The sequence below is a fragment of the Nycticebus coucang genome, chromosome 10 (genome assembly GCF_027406575.1).
Source record: "Nycticebus coucang isolate mNycCou1 chromosome 10, mNycCou1.pri, whole genome shotgun sequence".
Taxonomy (NCBI): Eukaryota; Metazoa; Chordata; class Mammalia; order Primates; family Lorisidae; genus Nycticebus; species Nycticebus coucang.
Window position 1 is genome coordinate 110,112,907 of NC_069789.1, and position 22,970 is coordinate 110,135,876.

Consider the following 22,970-nt stretch of genomic DNA (forward strand, 5'->3'; position numbering starts at 1 on the left):
CCTCATGGTCCCTTGGCGGGGTTGTTCTGGACTGGCTCTTCATGTTGCCTGGAGTTTTCTGCTGATTCTTCCTCATGAGTGATTTCTTTTATCTGTTTCGTTGCCCTAATTTTCCTTTGACTTCCTCTTGCTCTTTAAGTTCTTGTGCCTGTGGGCTAAGGGTTACAGGACCAGAAGGGTGAGAAGGTTGAATAACAAAAAAAGGATGAAAGAAAGGAGGACCGAGTGATAAGGAAAAAAAAAAAGAAAAATAGAGAAAGGAGAGTGGGTGGGTAAAAGGAATATTGACAAAAAGAAGAGAGGCACAGAAAGAGGGAGACAGAGCAATATAGGTGTACAGTAGGGTACTTTGATGCAACCTTAAAAAAATCCCACCTTCTGGGGGTGCCCAGTTGGGTGGTTCCCTTGAGGTCAGCAGCTCTTTGCTAACCTGATCAGACACAGTAACCCACCTCCACCAAGTAGAGAGGAAAGACAAAAATGCTATAAATCAAACCAATACAAGCATACAGAAAACTTTACGGGATAAAATTGGCTGGAAAAACCAAATAATAGCGGTAGAAACACTAACAAAAATGAAGTTCTAATTAGTGAAATAGGTAGCAATGGGAAATTATAATTAAACTAGAAAAATTGAGAAAGGAAAAGGATCTGTATGGAAAAGGTTGAACTTAAAAAACAAAACAACAATCCACAACATCAAAATAAACAAAAAAAACAGCCAAACCAAAAAAAAAAAAAAAACACAACCAAAAACAAAGCAGTATGTATATGTTATTGATATTGTCTGGGCAACACGTGGTCTTCTGGGGTATGAGATGTTAATCACAGTTCTGATACAACTGGAGGCTGCTAGTTTCTCAAACCCCAGCAGGTAGACACCCTAAATCTCTCTTCAGCCCACTTAAAAGGCACTTTGAACTTGTTCACTTACTGAGCAGAAGCTTTCTCAGGGAAGTGCTTGTCGCTGGAATCACTGCTGAAGTGGCTATCCACTTACCCTGTGTGTCAAAACTGGTCTCCCTCTGCCCCCGAGGGTTAGGGCTGCAAGGCGGCTCAGACCCCACCCTTGGGCTACTTGGTCGCTGGGTTACCAGCTCCCACCCAATTCCAGCTCTGCGACCCTGAGGGCGGAGCTTGCCGGGGCAGATCACTCACAATGTCTGCCTGTGACCCAGAGCCAAACACTATTAGCTCCGTCTGGCTCAGCGGCTCAGACTGGGGCCCTAGACAAAGGCCAAAGTTCTCCACACTCCCGCTCAGGCTCTCCCCAAGGCAGTTCAGCTGAGTGCCAAGTCCAAAGACACCAAAACAGTTCACAGGTAAGGCCTTTCTGGTTTGCAGTCTCGCTGCTACTGAACTTACAGTTGCAGGCGGGTTTAGACGGATTGAACACACGCGACCACTTGCCGGTTTTCCACTGTTTTAGTCCTCCTCTTGGGGTCCAGAAGTCTCTCGCTGACTCCCTGTATCTTCTCAGGGGTGATGATAGGCAGATCCCACCAGGTAGAGATGCCTGGAGTCCTATATCCCCAGACTCACGGTGCCCAGATGCAAGGAAGCTGTTACTCGGCTGCCATCCGCACTGGAATCTAGAACTCTCTGACTGGCCACTCCATGGCTGCGGTGACCGGCTCGGCTGAGCAGCAGGCTTATTATTAACAGGGGTGCATAAGATTTTGAGTTGGAAAACATTACCCAGGTCTGCGCCGTGCGCGTTGTACAGTCTTGCACCCCACCATTTGCTGAGTTCCCAATCTAGCATTCGCTTTCCTTTCTCTGTAAAGATGATACTGACAGTGTCAGGTTTGGGGCCTCCTGCACAGGAGTGCCCTCTCCAAACACCCTTCCTCTTTACTTGGATCAAGTCTCTTTGTCTCAGGGGGTTCCACCATAATTGCCCAGTGGAAACGCAGTTCCATGAGTACAGAAATATGAACTTGCTCCGCCACACTTATAAGGAAGGTGACTGGGGCAGACATAAGAGTACTTGATTAGAGTATTTCTGGACCAATATGACTGCCACCCTGAGAGGCAGGGTCTAATCCCTACCAGATTATGTAGGTTGACTAAGAGCTCCGGGAACCAAGTACCCTTAGGGTGAATCCAGAGGTCTGGTGGAGCACCGTCCCTGTGCTAGCATCAGTGACTAGCCATGTTATCTTAACGGGGTGATGAGGGTTAGTGGTAAGGGGTATAATCAGCAAGGCAGAGTAAGTCAGTAAGTGGTACACATACGGTGGCATCAGGGATCTTGGCATTTCTGCAGTTTGAGCTTCAGTGGGTTATCAGGATCCCATCAGAGTTTCCACTGGGGGGTGGAGTCTTCTTTGATGGCAAATGGGTTGGCTAGGCGAACGTGCATGTGATGTATCCAGGAGGTGATGCCATCAACCTTGAGTGTGGTGGGAGTAACAAGTATCACGGTGCATGGGCCCTTCCACCAGGGCTCCAGTGTTTCTTGTCGGTGACGTTTCACGTACACTCAGTCTCCAGGCAGGAAAGCGTGTGGTTCAGGGACAAGTCCTGAGCTGTAGAGGGCTATAAGTTTCTCCCGATCAGCTCGTTGTGCCTTTTGATAGAAATGTAAAGTTACTGCGTAATCTTTCCAAGCTTTAAGATCTGGGCCCTTTGAAGTGAGGGCATTGTAATGCAACTTAGGGACTATAGGGGGTTGCCTTTCAAAGAGAATTTCATAGGGAGTTTTTCCTATAAGGTAGGGTGAGTTTTGCACTCTGTACAGGGCAAAGGGGAGGAGAGACACCCAGTCACCACGTCTCCATGATTAATTTAGTCAGGGTTTGTTTTAGAGTGCAGTTCATCCGCTCTACCTGCCCTGAACTTTGGGGTTGATAGGCACAACGCAATTTCCAATTAGTCCCCAAGATTTCCGCTAGACTCTGCACTAACTAAGAAGTAAAGGCTGGGCCATTATCTGATCCTATCTGATTAGGAATTCCAAACCTAGGCGTTATATTTTCCAGTATTTTCTTTGCTACTACCTGCGCAGTTTCATTTCTGATCAGAAATGCTTCTACCCATCCTGAGAATGTATCTACAAAAACAAGGAGATATTTGTATCTATATTTACCTGGCTTAACTTCAGTAAAGTCCACTTCCCAGTATGTACCTGGCTCCATCCCATGCTCTCTGGACTCCGGATCGTGGGAGCTAGATACACTGTTAGTCACAATACATACTTTGCATGAAGCTACGACTTCGTTGATTTCAGTATTCTGGTTTTGTATTTTGATTTTGGCGTGGCTCAGTAAGTCTTTCATTTTGCGTGACCCTAGGTGAGTGGATGAATGGATTTTATGGAGGATTTCCTGTCCTAGTTTTGCTGGCACAAGTGCTTTGCCATCACAGGTGACGTACCACCCGTTGTACTTCTCAGGGGAATGGGCTTGTGGGATCTGTTTTATCCATTTTAGGTCCTCCAGAGTATACTCCGGGGATTGTGGAAGTGTTGGGGGTCCAGAGTCTGGCAATGTAGTAATAGGAAGCTCTTGGATAGCTGAAGTGGCTATAGTCCTGGCGACCTGGTCGGCCTGCCAGTTGCCTCTGGCTACAGGGGAGTCACTCCGCTGATGGCCAGGGCAATGAATGATGGCTAGTTTCTGGGGAAGCCATAAGGCTTTTAAGAGGTTGAGTACTTCATTTTTATTTCTGATAGTCTTTCCCTCTGCCGTAAGGAGTCCTCTCTCCTGGTAAATTGCCCCGTGTATGTGGGCAGTGGCAAAGGCATATTGGCTATCGGTATAGATGTTAAGTCTTAGTCCTTTCCCCAGGGTCATGGCTCGTGTTAGAGCTATGAGCTCAGACTTTTGAGCTGACGTCCCAGCTGGGAGGGGCTCTGCCCATACAGTCTCAGTTTCAGACACCACTGCCACTCCCATGTACCTGCATCCATCTTGTATGAAGCTGCTCCCATCTGCGTACCAGGTGGTCTCCAAGTCAGGGAGGGGCTGGTCTGTAAGGTGCTGGCGTACGCTGTGAACCTGGGCTAGGATGTCAACACAGTCATGGAGGGGGGCGTTTAGGTCCAGATTCAGTAGCAGGGTTGCCAGATTGAGAGAGGTCTTTGGTAGGAACTGGATTCATGGGGGGGTTAGCAGAAGACCCTGGTAGTGGGCGAGTCGGGCATTGCTAATCCACTGATCTGGTGGCTGTTGAGGACTCCCTCAATGGCATGAGGGGTCGTGATCAACAGTTCTTGTCCTAAAGTTAATTTATCTGCATCTTTAACTAGCAATGCAGTAGTTGCAATGATGCATAGGCATGGGAGCCAGCCTGCCGCTACAAGGTCTAGTTTCTTTGACAGGTAGGAGACCGGCTGGGTCCAGGGACCAAGCAATTGAGCAAGCACCCCTTTTGCTATGCCTTTGTTCTCATCTACATACAGATGAAAGGGCTTGGTAATATCTGGGAGTCCTAGGGCCTGGGCTAAGAGCAAGGCTCATTTCAGGGCCTGGAAGGCTCTTTCTTGTTCTGCGCTGCACTGGAAAGGCAGGCTGTCCCTGGTGGCTTTATAAAGGGGCTTTGCTATCTCCGCAAACCCCAGAATCCACAGATGGCAGAACCCGGCTGACCCAAGGAACTCCTGCACTCTTCTCTGTGTGGTCGGTGGGGGGTGGGGGGCGGATTTTCAGTACTGTTTCTTTTCTTGCCTGGGACAGCCAGCCACTGCTGCCCATCTTTAAGGATGTACCCCAGATAACTCACAGTTTATTGACAAATCTGAGCCTTCTTGGCAGAGGCCCGGTACCCCAGAACTCCTAGTGCAGTCAGCAAGTCCTGGGTGCCTTGGTGGCATTCTGCTTCTATCCTGGCTGTGATCAGAATGTCATCTACATACTGTAAAAGAGTCAGGTGAGGATGCTGCTGCCGGTACTCATTCAGGTCCTCATGTAGGGCTTCATTGAAGATGGTGGGGGAGTTCTTAAACCCTTGCAGCAGCCAGGTCCAGGTAAGTTGACCATGGATCCCTTGCTCTTCATTGTTCCATTCAAAGGCGAACATTGACTGGCTCTGGGGGATAGGGGAAGGCTGAAGAAGGCATCTTTTAAGTCGAGAACGGTGTACCATACTCAATCATGGGTAAGAGCACTTAATAGTGTATAAGGGTTTGGGATGGTGGGGTGGATGTCTAGTACCCACTTATTGACCTCTCTTAGGTCCTGGACTGGTCTATAGTCATTAGTCAGTGGCTTTTTTACAGGCAACAGGGGAGTGTTTCATGCAGATTGACAGGGCACTAGTATCCTGCTCTTAAAAAGTCTCTGGATGTGAGGCGTGATGCCCCGCCGGGCCTCTTGAGACATGGGATACTGCCGTACTTGTATGGGTTCAGCCATTGGCTTGAGCTCTACGATGACTGGTGGTCGGTGGGCAGCTAGCCCCACTCCTCCAGTCTCAGCTCAGGCAAGTGGGTAGGTTTTCAGCCATACAGTGACATCTGTCGGATCATGGCCCTCAGGCTGCTGCTGGTGTAGTCTGTACTCATCTTCAAGTTATAGGGTGAGTATTTGTATAGGACTCCCATATTAGTCTGTGATAAGGGGTTTTTTGCCTTTGAAAATGATATGAGCCCCTACCTTAGTTAGGAGGTCTCGCCCAAGAAGAGGGTAGGGGCAGTCTGGGATAACCATGAACACGTGGGATGCCCGGCCCATGCCTAAGTCCACGGTTCTTCGGGTAGTCCATGCATATTGTTTGATGCCCGTGGCCCCCTGGACCCATGATCTCCTGGCATCCATAGGGCCGTGGTCTTGTGTCAGAACTGAATGCTGCGCTCCGGTATTTACCAGGAAATTAATTGGGGTCCCCTCCACTCTGAGAGTTACCCGGAGCTCTGGGAGGGGAGGCAAGCTCTGACCCCCCTACCCTTTGAGCCCACTCAGTTCTAAGACTGGCACTGAGGGGGGACATGAAGGTCTGGGAGGTGGTTTCTGGGGGCACTCCCAGGCCCATGTTCCTTACAATAGGCACACTGGTCTTTCTGGAGGTGGAGCCTTTCCCTACCTGGGGAGCCCTTCTTACCTCCTGCCACCAGTTGGCACAGCCGCCTGTTTCTTTTGTCTCAGATTGCCACCATGGAGGTCAGGAGGATCCTGGCAAATTCCTGGGTCTGTCTTTTAGTCGCCTTTGTTTGCTTTTCTTCAGGGGTCTCACGGTTGTTGTAGACTCTTTTAGCAACTTCTAGGAGATCCTGCAAAGACTTCTCGCCCAGTCTATCTATTCTGTGCAGCTTGTGCTTAATGTCTGGAGCTGACTGATTAACAAAGAACATGACAACTGCTGCTCTATTCTCCTCAGCTTCAGGGTTTAGGGGTGTGTGCATGTGGAATGCCTCCATAATTCTTTCTAAGAAAGCTGCTGGGGATTCTGTCTTTTCCTGCTGTACATTACCTACCTTGGCCAAATTAGTTGGCTTTCTAGTCGCTTTACGGAGACCCCTCATTAGAGTCTGGCGGTAGACTTGGAGTCTTACCTGACCTGTTCCCATATTAAAGTCTCAATTGGGGCGAGTAAGAGAAAAAGTGGCATCCATGAGAGCCTGGTTGGTGGTGGGGCTTCCATCTGCATCCTCGACAGCCTTCCTGGCCTCAGCCAAGATGCGGTTCCATTCCTCAGTGGTGAAAAGAACCTGTAACAGTTGGTGACAATCGTCCGAGGTAGTCTGGTGGGTAAAAACAATTGAGTCTAAGAAGTCAATCAAGGCAGTAGGTTTTTCGGAGAACTTAGGGTTCTGCATTTTCCAGTTATAGAGATCACTTGTGGTGAAGGACCAATAGTGGTACAGCTGATTTGGGGAATTCGCTCCATCAGGGGAGCCCACCGCAGGGAGAGACAACACTGTGGAGTCTGCCATCAGATCGCGCAGAGCTGTATGGCGGGTGTGATGTGGGCTCTGGTGGCTACCCTCTGGACCTGGGACTGGAGTGGCCTCGCTGCCTGGCAGACTCTGAGGAACAGGTGCTTCCCAAGGTGAGGGTTGATAGGGAGGGGGGAAGAGCACTTTGGACCAGTTCCTCCTTGGAGGACTGGGGGAGCGGCAGTGGGTTCAGGGGACTTCTTTTTCTCCTTCAAGGCTAGGAGTTTAGCTACTTCCTTGCCTGACAGAGGAAGGAGGGGTTTTAAGCATGATGGCGGGTTCTCCATGAGGTCCTGCCAAGCAGTCATATATGGGATTTGGTCCAGGTGCCCGGTCCCAGATGGATAGACTGTATCTTTGACCTGAAAGATAATGGGGAGATGAAAAGTGCCCTCTGGTGGTCATCCGATGTGATACACCGGCAATTCATTCCTGCAAAAAACCACAAGTCTACCTCTGGACACATTAAAGCCGTACCCTTGGGCTTTGTCTTTGAAGTCCTTGAAATGAGTCAAAGTTAGGGAGAGGGGGGTCATCTGCGTCTGTCCCATGTCGTCCTCCAAATATAATAAAATACAGACAAAACAAATAACACCCAAGATTCCTCCAGAAGACAGAAGCCTGCCCTTGCGGGTTTTTAGGCAAAACTGAAAATGAGACGACGATGTAACCCCATCTGGTGGTTTCGACCCACCTTGTCTCTCAAGCAGAAAGATCACCTCTCCATGGTCTTCTTGACCAGGGACTGGGAAATCCATGTCCCAGCCCCCCATCCACGGAGTGTCCCCTCTTCTACTCTGTCAGGGATTCCACGTCCCAGCTACAGATTCAACAAACAGAACCAACACGGAACAGGACAAGACAAATGCGAGCACACAGACACTCACCTCCAGAGCAGGTACTCTGTGATTTTGGGGGATTCTCCTGGACGAGCCCCCAAATGTTGTGCCCAAATCATGGGATCCCCCACATAAATCACCGGGAGACCAAGTCCAATGCAAAAGCAAGAGGTTGTTTATTTAGAAGCTTGAGCCTGGGCTCCCTGGTTCTGGCACAGCAGGAGGGCAGAGAAGCCCTGATCTCAAAAAGGAGGGAGGTTTTTAAGAATACAGAAAGAAAAAAATGGGAGGGGGTGAGGTGAGCTGCTGGGGCGAATTGATGGGGCGGGGTTAGGGGACTAAGCACTTGTCCTTGGCTGTCTGATAGAGTGTTGCTATTGCTTGGAGCAGACGTTGTCCAAGGGCATGGATCATGGGGCAAGGACAGGGGGTGGGAGAGAGAGCAGGTTGCCTAATGCCTTTGGTATGCAGCTGCAAAATGAAGACTGGGGGAGAAGATGAAGTTAGTTTTAACAAAATGGAGTTAACTTGGTCCTTACACTATGACAACAGAGCACTCTACAGAGGGTGAAAAAGTGAGACTCTCTCTCAAAAAGAAAAAAAAATAAAAGATAAAAATAAAAATAGAAAAAACTACCCAGAATTGTGGTGGGCACCTATAGTTATAGCTATTTGGGAGGAGGCAAGAGAATCTCTTCAGCCCAGGAGTTTGAGTTTGCTGTGAGCTACAACATGGCATTATAGCCTGGAGCAACAGAGTGAGACTCTGTCACAAACAAACAAACAAACCTGAATCTGCCTCTTGCTATCTCCTATTCTTTTTTTTTTTTTTTTTTTATTGTTGGGGATTCATTGAGGGTACAATAAGCCAGTTACACTGATTACAATTGTTAGGTAAAGTCCCTCTTGCAATCATGTCTTGCCCCCATAAAGTGTGACACACACTAAGGCCCCACCCCCCTCCCTCCATCCCTCTTTCTGCTTCCCCCCCCCATAACCTTAATTGTCATTAATTGTCCTCATATCAAGATTGAGTACATAGGATTCATGCTTCTCCATTCTTGTGATGCTTTACTAAGAATAATGTCTTCCACTTCCATCCAGGTTAATACGAAGGATGTAAAGTCTCCATTTTTTTTAATGGCTGAATAGTATTCCATGGTATACATATACCACAGCTTGTTAATCCATTCCTGGGTTGGTGGGCATTTAGGCTGTTTCCACATTTTGGCGATTGTAAATTGAGCTGCAATAAACAGTCTAGTACAAGTATCCTTATGATAAAAGGATTTTTTTCCTTCTGGGTAGATGCCCAGTAATGGGATTGCAGGATCGAATGGGAGGTCTAGGTTGAGTGCTTTGAGGTTTCTCCATACTTCCTTCCAGAAGGGTTGTACTAGTTTGCAGTCCCACCAGCAGTGTAAAAGTGTTCCCTTCTCTCCACATCCACGCCAGCATCTGCAGTTTTGAGATTTTGTGATGTGGGCCATTCTCACTGGGGTTAGATGATATCTCAGGGATGTTTTGATTTGCATTTCTCTAATATATAGAGATGATGAACATTTTTTCATGTGTTTGTTAGCCATTCGTCTGTCATCTTTAGAGAAAGTTCTATTCCTGTCTCTTGCCCATTGATATATGGGATTGTTGGCTTTTTTCATGTGGATTAATTTGAGTTCTCTATAGATCCTAGTTATCAAGCTTTTGTCTGATTGAAAATATGCAAATATCCTTTCCCATTGTGTAGGTTGTCTCTTTGCTTTGGTTATTGTCTCCTTAGCTGTACAGAAGCTTTTCAGTTTAATGAAGTCCCATTTGTTTATTTTTGTTGTTGTTGCAATTGCCATGGCAGTCTTCTTCATGAAGTCTTCCCCCAGGCCAATATCTTCCAGTGTTTTTCCAATGCTTTCTTTGAGCATTTTTATTGTTTCATGCCTTAAATTTAAGTCCTTTATCCATCTTGAGTCAATTTTTGTGAGTGGGGAAAGGTGTGGGTCCAGTTTCAGTCTTTTACATGTAGACATCCAGTTCTCCCAACACCATTTATTGAATAGGGAGTCTTTCCCCCAAGGTAAGTTCTTGTTTGGTTTATCAAAGATTAGGTGGTTGTAAGATGTTAGTTTCATTTCTTGGTGTTCAATTCGATTCCAAGTGTCTATGTCTCTGTTTTTGTGCCAGTACCATGCTGTCTTGAGCACTATGGCTTTGTAGTACAGACTAAAATCTGGTATGCTGATGCTCCCAGCTTTATTTTTGTTACTAAGCACTGCCTTAGCTATGCGGGGTTTTTTCCGGTTCCATACAAAATGCAGAATCATTTTTTCCAAATCTTGAAAGTACAATGTAGGTACTTTGATAGGAATGGCATTGAATAGGTAGATTGCTTTGGGAAGTATAGACATTTTAACAATGTTGATTCTTCCCATCCATGAGCATGGTATGTTCTTCCATTTGTTAATATCCTCTGCTATTTCCTTTCTGAGGAGTTCATAGTTTTCTTCATAGAGGTCCTTCACCTCCTTCGTTAGGTATATTCCTAGGTATTTCATTTTCTTTGAGACTATGGTGAAGGGAGTTGTGTCCTTAATTAGCTTCTCATCTTGACTGTTATTGGTGTACACAAAGACTACTGACTTGTGGACATTGATTTTATATCCTGAAACATTACTGTATTTTTTGATGACTTCTAGGAGTCTTGTGGTTGAGTCTTTGGGGTTCTCTAAGTATAAGATCATGTCGTCAGCAAAGAGGGAGAGTTTGACCTCCTCTGCTCCCATTTGGATTCCCTTTATTTCCTTGTCTTGCCTAATTGTATTGGCTAGAATTTCCAGCACTATGTTGAATAGTAAAGGTGACAGAGGACAACCTTGTCTGGTTCCAGTACTAAGAGGAAAAGCTTTCAGTTTTACTCCATTCAGTAAAATATTGGCTGTGGGTTTGTCATAGATAGCTTCAATCAGTTTTAGAAATGTGCCACCTGTGCCTATACTCTTCAGTGTTCTCATTAGGAAAGGATGCTGGATTTTATCAAATGCTTTTTCTGCATCTATTGAGAGGATCATGTGATCTTTATTTTTGCCTCTGTTAATACGGTGGATAACGTTTATGGACTTGCGTATGTTAAACCAGCCTTGCATCCCTGGGATGAAGCCTACTTGATCATGATGAATGACTTTTTTGATGATAAGCTGTAATCTATTGGCTAGGATTTTGTTGAGAATTTTTCCATCTATATTCATGAGTGAGATTGGTCTGAAATTCTCCTTTTTGTTTGGGTCTTTTCCTGGTTTTGGTATCAGGGTGATGTTTGCTTCATAGAATGTGTTGGGGAAGATTCCTTCTTCCTCAGTTTTTTGGAATAATTTCTGCAGTACAGGAATAAGCTCTTCCTTGAAGGTTTGATAGAATTCTGGAGTGAAGCCATCTGGACCAGGGCATTTTTTGGTTGGAAGCTTTTTTATTGTTTCTTTGATCTCAGTGCTTGAAATTGGTCTGTTCGGGAGCTCTATTTCTTCCTGACTAAGTCTAGGAAGAGGGTGTGATTCTAAGTATTGATCCATTTCCTTCACATTGTCAAATTTCTGGGCATAGAGTTTCTGGTAGTATTCAGAGATGATCTCTTGTATCTCTGTGGGATCAGTTGTTATTTCCCCTTTATCGTTTCTAATTGAGGTTACTAGAGATTTTACTTTTCTATTTCTAGTTAGTCTGGCCAATGGTTTATCTATTTTATTTATTTTTTCAAAAAACCAACTCCTTGTTTCATTAATTTTTTGAATGATTCTTTTGTTTTCAATTTCATTGATCTCTTATTTGATTTTGTATATTTCTTTTCTTCTACTGAGTTTAGGCTTAGATTGTTCTTCTTTTTCCAATTCCATAAGAGCTCTTGTGAGATTGTTGATGTGTTCTCTTTCTGTTTTTCGAATGTAGGCATCTAAAGCAATGAATTTTCCTCTCAAAACTGCTTTTGCAGTATCCCACAGGTTTTGGTAGCTTGTGTCTTCATTGTTGTTATGCTCAAGGAAGTTAATGATTTCCTGTTTTATTTCTTCCTGCACCCATCTGTTATTCAACAGAAGATTGTTTAATTTCCATGCCTTTGGGTGGGGTCGAGCATTTTGTTAGAGTTGAGTTCCACCTTTAGTGCCTTATGGTCTGAAAAGATACGAGGTAAAATTTCAATTCTTTTGACTCTGTTGATATTTGTTTTGTGTCCCAGGATATGATCAATTTTGGAGAATGTTCCATGGGGTGATGAGAAGAATGTATATTCTTTGTCTTTGGGGTGGAGTGTTCTATATGCGTCTATCAAGCATAGTTGTTCTAGGGTCTCATTTAAATCTCTTATATCTTTGTTTAATTTCTATTTAGAGGATCTGTCCAGCTCTGTAAGAGGTGTGTTAAAGTCCCCTGTTATGATGGTATTATCAGATATCATATTGCTCAGACTTAGTAAGGTCTGCTTCAAGAATCTGGGAGCATTTAAATTGGGTGCATAAATATTTAGAATTGAAATGTCTTCTTGTTGTAGTTTTCCCTTGACCAATATAAAGTGACCATCTTTGTCTTTTTTGACTTTAGTTGCTTTAAATCCACATGTATCTGAAAATAAGATTGCAACTCCTCTTTTCTTCTGAATTCCATTTGCCTGAAAAATTGTCTTCCAACCCTTGACTCGGAGCTTTAATTTGTCTTTTGAAGCCAGGTGTGTTTCTTGCAGACAGCAAATGGATGGCTTGTGTTTTTTAATCCAGTCAGCCAATCTATGTCTCTTCAGTGGGGAATTCAAGCCATTAACATTTATTGAGATAATTGATAAGTGTGGTAGTATTCTATTCGTCTTATTTGGTGAGAGTCCATTGCTTAGTTTTATCTTTTGCATCAGTGTGGAGGTTAGGTTCTGTCCTTTGATTTCTGAGTTCTTACTTTGCTGCTGATCCATTGTGGTGGTCAGTGTGCAGAACAGGTTGAAGTATTTCCTGTAGAGCTGGTCTTGTTGTGGCGAATTTCCTCAATGTTTGTATATCCGTAAATGATTTGATTTCTCCGTCAATTTTAAGCTTAACTTAGCAGGGTACAGAATTCTGGGCTGAAAATTGTTCTGTTTAAGTAGATTAAAGGTAGATGACCATTGTCTTCTTGCTTGGAAAGTTTCATTAGAGAAGTCTGCGGTCACTCTGATGGATTTGCCCCTGTAGGTCAACTGGCGCTTACTCCTGGCAGCTTGCAGAATCTTTTCTTTTGTCTTGACTTTGGACAGCTTCATCACAATGTGTCTTGGAGAAGCTCGGTTAGAGTTGAGGCGACCTGGGGTCCGATATCCCTCTAAAAGCAGTGTGTCAGAATCTTTGGTGATGTTTGGGAAATTTTCTTTTATAATATTCTCTAGTATGGCTTCCATTCCTCTGGGGCATTCTTCTTCCCCTTCTGGAATTCCTATAACTCGTATGTTGGAACGCTTCATAAAGTCACATAATTCTGACAGTGAACGTTCTGCTTTCTCTCTCTTCTTTTCTGCCTCTTTTACTATCTGAGTTATCTCAAAAACTTTGTCTTCTACCTCTGAAATTCTTTCTTCTGCATGGTCTAACCTGTTGCTGATACTTTCCATTGCATCTTTAAGTTCCCTGATTGACTGTTTCATTTCCTTCAGCTCTGCTATATCCTTTTTATATTCTTCATATCGTTCATCTGATTTGATTCTGTTTTTGGATTTCCTTTTGGTTATTTTCCACTTTATTAGCAGTTTCCTTCATTGTTTCCATCATTTCTTTCATTGTTTTCAACATGTGTATTCTAAATTCCCTTTCTGTCATTCCTAACATTTCTGTACAGGTGGAATCCTCTGCAGTAGCTACCTCATGGTCCCTTTGCAGGGTTGTTCTGGACTGGTTCTTCATGTTGCCTGGAGTTTTCTGCTGATTCTTCCTCATGAGTGATTTCTTTCATCTGTTTCCTTGCCCTAATTTTCCTTTCACTTCCTCTTGCTCTTTAAGTTCTTGTGCCTGTGGACTAAGGGTTACAGGACCAGAAGGGTGAGAAGGTTGAGGAGCAAAAAGGGATGAAAGAAAGGAGGACCAAGTGATAAGAAAAAAAAGAAAGATAGAGAAAGGAGAGGGGGTGGGTATAAGGAATATTGACAAAAAGAAGAGAGGTACAGAAAGAGGGAGACAGGGCAATATAGGTGTACAGTAGGGTACTTTGACACAACCTTAAAAAACCCCACCTTCTGGGGGTGCCCAGTTGGGTGGTTCCCTTGAGTTCAGCAGCTCTTTGCTAACCTGATCAGACACAGTACCCCACCTCCACCAAGTAGAGAGGAAAGACAAAAATGCTATAAATCAAACCAAAACAAGCAAACAGAAAACTTTACGGGGATACAATTGGGTGAAAAACCAAATGATAGGGGTAGAAACACTAGCAAAAATGAAGTTGTAGTTATTAAAAAAGGCAGCAATGGGAAATTATAATTGAACTAGAAAAATTGAGAAAGAAAAAGGGATCTGTATGGAAAAGATTGAAATTAAAAAACAAAAGAACATCAACAACGTCAAAATAAGCAAACAAAAAAAAAAAACAACCAAACAAAAAAAGAGAAAAAAATACACAACCAAAAACAAAGCAGTTTGTATATGTTATTGAATATTGTCTGGGCAACACGTGGTCTTCTGGGGTATGAGATGTTAGTCACAGTTCTGATACGACTGGAGGCTGCTGATTTCTCAAACCCCAGCTGGTAGACTCCCTAAATCTCTCTTCAGCCCACTTAAAAGGCACTTTGAACTTGTAAACTTGCTAAGCAGAAGCTTTCCCAGCTTTCTCGCTGGAATCACTGCTGAAGTGGCTATCCACTTACCCAGTGTGCCAAAACTGGTCTCACTCTGCCCCTGAGGGTTAGGGCTGCAAGGCGGCTCAGACCCCACCCTTAGGCTACTTGGTTGCTGGGTTACAAGCTCCCACCCGTTTCTAGCTCTGCGACCCTGAGGGTGGAGCTTGCCGGGGCAGATCACTGGCAATGGTTCCGTGTGACCCACCACTATTAGCTCCGTCTGGCTCAGCGGCTCAGACTGGGGCCCTAGACAATGGCCAAAGTTCTCCGCACTCCCGCTCAGGCCTTCCCCAGGGCAGTTCAACTCAGTGCCAAGTCCAAGGACATCAAAACAGTTCACGGGTAAGGCCTTTCTGGTTTGCAGTCTCGCTGCTACTGAACTTACAGTTGTGGGCGGGTTTAGACGGATTGAACACTCATGACCACTTGCCAGTTTTCCACTGTTTTAGTCCTCCTCTTGGGATCCAGAAGTCTCTCACTGACTCCCTGTATCCTCATAGGAGTGACACTAGGCAGTTCCCACCAGCCAGAGATGCCTGGAGTCCTATCTCCCCAGATTCACGGTGCCCAGATGCAAGGAAGCTGTTACTCGGCTGCCATCTTGCTCCGCCTCCGCTATCTCCTATTCTTAAGGAAATCCCTGCACCTCTCTGAGGCTAGCTTGCCTTTTGTAGAAAATGGATATCATGATGTCTACTTCATAAGGGTGTTTGGAGAACTGATAATCTCCAAATACAAAGATGACTATATTCTTTTGCTCATAGAAAGCAAGAGATTTAGCTAAAAGAGAAGGTTTTACAATGAGGCAATCTAGTATTTTATTATAGTTCTGCTTCTACTAACTATTTGGCTTAGGGAGAGTTATTCACACAACCATCTCTTGTCATCTTTGATGTGATGACGCTATTATGTGCTTCACAGGATTATGTGAGGGACTGCATTGTTAATACATGTGATGCATAAAACGAAATTATAACATGTTTTAGGGTTAATTACATAATGCAGGATAATATTACTATTATTATTATTGTCACTGTGTGTGCAGACAGTGTTAAACATTTTTCAGTAATAATAGGATTGCATTTGAAAATCCTTAGACATCTGACATATTCTTTTATTTACTTTTCAAAGTTCTAGCCTCCTGATTTCAGGGTTAGGGAATCTATATCAGCATTGAATAATAAATGCATTTATTCATATATTTATTCAAAAAACATCTCCTGGGACTCGGTATGTGACATCCTATACAACAAAACCCCTTGATGTAGAAACAAGCTGGACTCAAGTTCACTACCCTTGACAGGTTTTGACACAGAAAATCACAGCATAATGGTAGGACTATGCTACAAGAAGTTTAGGTGCTACAGAAACAAAAACAAGGCACCAATTTTCCCCTAAGGAGTGAGGGAAAGATTCTTCTTTGAAAAAATGCAGAATGCTACAGGTGTGCACCTGTTTGGGTTACATAATATTCTTTTGAGCATTTTAAGTCAAAGTTATAAGTGTGCCCTTCTCCCCCAAAGTGTGCATTATACCAGTTAGGTGTAAATTCACCCAACCCCTCATCCACCCTCCCACTTACTTGATTTCCACTGAGTTTTACTTCTGAATGTACACATGAGTGTTGATTAACTTGTTCTAATTTAGTATTGAGTACATGTGGTGTTTGATTTTCCATTTTTGTAATACTTCACTTAGAAGAATGGTCTCTGGTTCTATCTAGATTGTTACAAAAAATACTAGATTATCATTTTTTTATGGCTGAATAGTACACCATGTTATACACATAGCACATTTCATTCATCCACTCATGTATTGATGAGCACTAGGTTTGTTTCCATGTCTCTGTGATTGTAAATTGTGTGGCTATAAACATTGGAGTGCAAGTGTCTTTTTTATAAAATATGTTTTTTTCCATTCAATAAATACCTGGCAATGGGACTGCTGGATCAAGTATTAGGTCTACTTATAGTTCTTTGTGATATCTCCCTAATACTTTCCATTGAGGTTGTACTAGTTTGCAGTCCTACCAACAGTGTACCAGGCTTCCTTTTTCTCCATTTTCAAGCCAGTACTTGTTTTGAGACTTGTTAATAAGTGTCATTCTCACTGGAGTGAGGTGATATCTCATTGTGAGTTTGATTTGCATTTCTATAATGATTAGAGATGTTGAAGATTTTTTAAATGTGTTTGTTTAGCCATGAGACTATCTTCATTTGAAAAGTTTCTACCCATGTCTTTTGCACTTTTTAAGGGGATTGTTTGATCCTTTCCTGCTGAGTTGCATGAGTTCTTTGTACATTCTGGTTATTAACCCATTATGGGATGTATAACATGCATATATTTTCATCCATTCTGTAGGTTGCCCATTTACTTTATTGATTGTGGTCTTAGCTGTGAGTTTTGCAGAAACTTTTTAATTTGGTTAGGTCCCTTTTGTTTATTTTTGGTTTTGCTGTGATCGTTTTTGGAATCTTCTTCATAAATTCTTTGCCTAGCCCCATATCCATAAGAGTTTTTTCTCAATTTACAACTGCCAAAATGTGGAAACAAGCTAAATGCCCACTAAACCAAGAATGGATTAACAAGCTGTGGTATATGTATATCATGGAACACTTGGTAAACATGTAAAGATGGAGACTTTACATCTTTTGTATTAACCTGGATGGAGTTGAAACACATTCTTCTTAGTAAAGCGTCACAAGAATGGAGAAGCAAGAATCCAATGTACTCTATTCTAATATGAAGGCACTAAATGAGCTAATACCAGGGGGAGTAGGTGAAAGAGCAAGGGGGGAGAGGGGAGGAGGCAGGGGGATAGGGGTCACGGTGTGTGGCACACCTCTTGGGGGGTGGGACACAATTATAAGAGGGACTTTATCTAACAAATGCAATCAGTGTAACCTAATTCTTTGTACCCTCAATGAATCCCAAACAACAACAACAAAAAGAATGGAGAAGCAAGAATCCACTGTACTCAATTCTAATATGAAGGCAGTAGATGATCTAATACAAGGAGGAGGGAGCAGATAGAGGGGAGATGGGAGGAGGATGGGGTCGCAGTGTATGTCACACCTGTTGGGGTCAGAACAGATTCTGATAACTCATGTCCCCATTATCATTTAGTTTGTAGAATCTTTTGATTCCCATTATTGTCTCCTCATTGACCTAAATCATTCAGCAATAGGTTGTTTCATTTTCATGACTTTATGGAGGGCTGAGTGTTTTTGTTGGAATTGATTTCTAATTTTATTCCACTGTGGTCCTAGGAGATACATGGTATAATTTCTACGTTATTAAATTTGTTGAGAGATGTCTTGTGGCCTAGAATGTGATGTATCTTAGAGATTGTTCCATGAGCTGATGAGAAGAATGCATATTCAGTAGTTTGGGGGCAGAATGTTCTGCAAATATCCATTAGACCCATTTGTTCTAGTTCTGTTTAAGTCCCTTGCTTATTTGCTTATTTTCTGTTCAGAAGCTCTGTCCTATTATTGAAGTCTCCAGAGATCACAGTGCTATGTTGGTGTTTATCATTTTGTTTACAATGAGTAAAACTTGTTTCATGAATATGGGTGTTCCTGTGTGAGGTAAACACATTTAGGATCATTGTCTTGTGAATGGTTTCCTTCACCCTTATATAGTAACTATCTTTGTCTTTTTTTACTTCCATTGATTTGAAGTCTATGTTATCTGATATGAGAATGGCTACATGAGTTTACTTTTGGTTTCCATTTGCATGGAATATTGTTTTCCATCCTTTCATGTTGAGTCTAAATAAGTCCTTGTGGGTTAGATGTTTCCTGGAGACAGCAGATACTCTGCTTGTATTTTTTTTTTTTTTATCCATTCAGTCACCATATGTCCCTTCAATGGGCAGTTCAAGGCATTCACATTTGTTGAAAGTAACATGATGTCTAGTGGATTTCTGTTTATCTTGTTGGATAGACAGACCTATAGGCAGAAAGCCTATAAATAAGGCTTTAAATGGTTCCATTTTGTGAAGGCAAGTTTGAAGTCTTTTGTGAGTTAGAAAGGAAAAAAGCCTGGATAGAACTCTATAAGTGGCTAAAAGCCTGGTCATGTAGAAGTGATTAAAGGCCTGACTTCATGGGGGCAGACCTACAGACAGGTACCTGTATACCTTAGGAATTTCCAGACTACTCCCTAAAGATGAATGACTGCCTCCAGATGGTCTGTTAAAGGTCAAGCATTCAAGCAGCTTATTCTCCCAGAACCTTGTTTTGTGGTTTTGTTTTTGATTACTTAGCATAAGAATAACTTTAGATAATGCTAGTGAAGTGGTTATTGGTTAATCCATAGACCCATTGGCGCCAGGTAGTGAGAAGCCTGGGGCTAAGGTTTGAGTTATATGTTTATTGATTGTGTGTTCATGTAGTATTACCTATATAAACTTGGGTGGAAGAAATAAAGTTGCTGCATGCCATGAGAGAGCTACAGCCTTCCTTATTTGCCATACAATTTCATTGCAGGTCTTAATCTCTGCGGCACTACACCATGCAACTTTCGCACAACATACACCCTTATTGCTTTGTTTACCTCTTGAGCCATGGTGGTTTCTCAGGTATGAATTTTAGCTTTTAGATGGTTTTACACTGGTAGGTGGGTGTCAATTATGCTGGTCAGTGTATAATGGAGGCCTGAGTGCTTCCTGCACAGCAGGTGTGGTCTTCCCAAATTCTGTTAGCAACTGCTTGGCTGAGAAAGTCTTTGTTTCTCCCTTATGTAAGGAGCTTAGTTTTGCAGGGTACAAAATTCTAGGCTTGCCATTATTCTCCTTTAGAAGACTAAGGATTGGTCCCCAATCCCTTCTGGCTTGTAAGGTTTCAGTTAAGAAGTCTGCAGTTAGTCTGATAAGTTTCTCATTGTAAGTTAGGTGCTATTTTTGCCTTACTGTATAAGAGTTTCTGTTTTATGTTTACTTTGGCTAGTCTAGTGATTATGTGTCATGCTGACTGCCTCTGTGATGAGTCTTCCAGGAGTCCTGTGAGCTTCTTGTACCTGGATATCTAGATTTCTAGAAGGCCAAGGAAATTTTCTTCACTTATTCCTCAAATAAATTATCCAACCCTTGTGGTATATCTTCTTCTTTGGCCTCAGGGATGCCTATGATGCTTATGTTTTACTTCTTTATATAGACCCACATTTCTTGTAGATTTTGTTAATTTAAATTATTTCTTTGTTCTTTGTCTTTGACTGACTTTCTTAGCACTGAGACCTTATCCTCAAGTTCTGAGATTCTTTCCTCTGCCTAATCAAGACTATTCTTAAAACTTTTGTAATTTCTTGAGTGAATTATCATTACCAGAAGTTCTATTTGTTTTTTCTTTAATATTTTGAGTTCACTGGAGAGTTTAAAAAAAAAAATTTCCTGTACTGTCTTTGTGTCTTCTTTGTGTTGGGTTTCTATTTTCTCTTGCATTTCATTGAGCTTTCTTACAATCCATGTTCAAAATTCTTCCTCTATAATTTTAGTTGTTTCATTTTAGGCTGGTATCCACTAATAAGGAGTTACTCTCTTTCGAGGGTGACCTCTGACTTTGATTTTTCATATTTTCAGAGTTTTTATTTTAAATGGTTCCTTCTCCTCTGCCCTCTCAATCAACAGCTGAGAGTGTTGGGCTGGCTTATGTATCTGTCTCAAAGACCCTGAAGATTAGGGCCTGCCCTTTTCAGGGAGAAGTGTGCTGGTTCTGAGTTGCTCTTGGGATGCTCTAGCAGGTTTGATGAACCTCTCAAGTTACCTCTGACCTATTGTCTTTTCCTCCTTTCACCAGTGGGTGGTGAGTTAATGTCTGAGATGGTGGGTGGAATCTGTGAATTTGAATCCTCTTCTCCCTGTTTTCTTGAGTTGGAAGACACTATATTTAGCAATGGGGTTGTTTCCCCTGTCTTTGAATGCAGTTTGTGTGGAAGAGCCAGCTACCAAGGAGTTGTTTCCTGCCCATGGCAAGCTCTGGTCTCCTCCCTGCCATGGGGCATGTGATGCCACAAGTTTTAGTGGAATCTTGTACCCTCAAGGGAGTTGCTTGATTTCTAATCACCCTGAGGAGGGGTGGTGTAGGGCAGATCAAAACTGAGTTGCTAGAACCTGGGAGGATTTTATTGAGCCTCAGCAGTACTCAAAATTTACTTGTCCATCCACAAGGGGGAGCCACTGATACAGAGTTCAGGACAATCTCTCCAGACCCTGAACCTGGAGAGCCCCTCTGGAGTGGCACCTGCTGTATGCCCTGCCCTGTTCTGAATAGCTCTCATGTATTCTGTCTTTCAGTCCTCACTTCCATCTGTGAGGTAGGTGCTGTTGTCATCTCCATTGAGCAGATGAGGAAACTGAGTCATCAAGGCAGTCCCTGTATCAAAGTCCACAGAGGGTGTAAGTACAGTGACTAATGCTCTGAGCTGTGTGTGAGTTTTTCCCCAGGAGCTCAAGGATACCTGAGGAGGAGTCCCACAGTGGGTGTAAACCCCTGGTTGAGGGTAGGATTTCCAATAACCAAAAGGATTTTGTGAGAGTCCCAAAAATATTTGGAGGAAGAAGAGAGAAATCCAGAAAGGAGGGAGAGATGTGGAGAGAGGCAGAAGAGAAGGAGATAGGCCATCTTTGTGGGAGGAGCCCAGAAACACATGGCAGCCAGTCTGCACACTTACAGGACAGCTGAGCTCTGCATGTGTGTGCAGTTCTCTCTGTGAAGAGTCCAGGTTCCTTCCTCCTTTCAACCCAGTTGTCTCCCAACTTAAGCTTGGACCATCTGTAGTCCCACCCCCACTCCACATCCCAGTTCCATTAGGAAAAGTTCATGGGAGTCTAATTTAGATTTTGTGAAGAAAAGCAGTATCTTGGTGGCAACTGGAAAAGCAGAGGGAGTAGGCAAGAGTAATTGCTTCCAACTCTGGTCAGAGTGCAATGGGCTGTGGCTTTCTCCCTGTGGATGGCAGAGGAGATTCCTAAGGTCCTGCTGGGGGATTGTGGCAAGAACCCAGGTGTTAATGTTAAGCTGACTTGGCTTTGAGTCCCAGCTTCACCAACTCTTGTCTGTGATCCCAGGGAAGTCACTTTTCTTCTCTCGGCTTTAGGTTCCTCATCTGTAAAATGGAGATATAATAATACCAACTTCTTATAAATTTCTTGTAAGGTTTAAATGAGATAAAGTACTGTAGGCACCTAGCTATCACAATTAAAGGATGTGATAGCTTCTCCAAAGGATGTGCTGACTTCCCCTCTCTCCTCCTCCCCTCTTCTCCCTTCTTGTCTCTCTCTCTCCCCCTACTCCCTGGATTTCTCTTCTCTTCCTCCAGACTTACGTAGGGCTCTCACAAAGTCCTTTTGGTTATTGGAAATTCTATTCCCCCAGCCCCTCTTCATGTACCCTGAAGGACTCCTCCTCATGTACCCTGAAGGACATCCCATAGCCTCATGCATTAGTCACTGCACAGTTACAGCCTCTGACTCTCTGTGGACATTGATATAGGACCTGCCTTGATGATTCAGTTACCTCATCTACTCAATGGAGATAATACTACATAATATAACCTACCTCATAGATAGCTATGAGGAATAAAAGAGATAGTGAGAATTGTTCTAAACAGGGTGTGGCATATAGCAGGTGCTCTATAGATGTTGCCTTCCTCCACTGCGATCTGGCTGCCTTCTGCCCAGAGAGCCCCCTTGGATAGGTTCTCACTCAGTGGTCTCCAGGCTGTTACTAAATCTAGTGGACTCCTTTAAAAAAAAAATTTTTTTTTTTTTAAATCATACTTGGCCTGCTTTTGGGGCATCCTCCCCAGGCTCTGACACAAACCTCTCTCTTCCTCCTTCTCTTTCCCTGGTTGCTGCCAGAACCTTGTCCAGAGTTCTTTCTCTCTTATCTCTCCATTGTTGCTATTCTCACATGATTTATCCCAGACCTCTGACCTTCCTGCACTTCATTCCAGAACTGGCTACGTAATTGATGGGGTCCAGTGCAAATGACAATGTTGTACCCCATGTTCAAAATGATGAAGAATTTCAATGGTGACAGCTGAGCATTGCAAAGCATGTGGGGTTCTTCTGAACATGAAGCCATCAGCAACCCACAATGCTTATCTCGCTTTGACCCTCATCATCCCCCCCAGGGCCTGAACATAGGTCACTGCAGATGCAATTCAGGTGATGCATTTACATTACAGAGATTATCCAGTGTGCTGGTCAGTTTTATGTGTCCATTTGACTCACCTTTAGTCCCCACTGCTTTCATTAAACACCAGTCTTTGTGCTGCTGTGGAGGCATTTTTGCTGATGTGGTTAATACCTGTAATCTGTTGGCTCTAAGTGAAAATGATGACCCCTGACAACTTGTGTGGTTTCCACTGAGAACCCTTAAGAGAAAAGGGAAGGTTCCCCCAAGGAAGAAGAAATTCT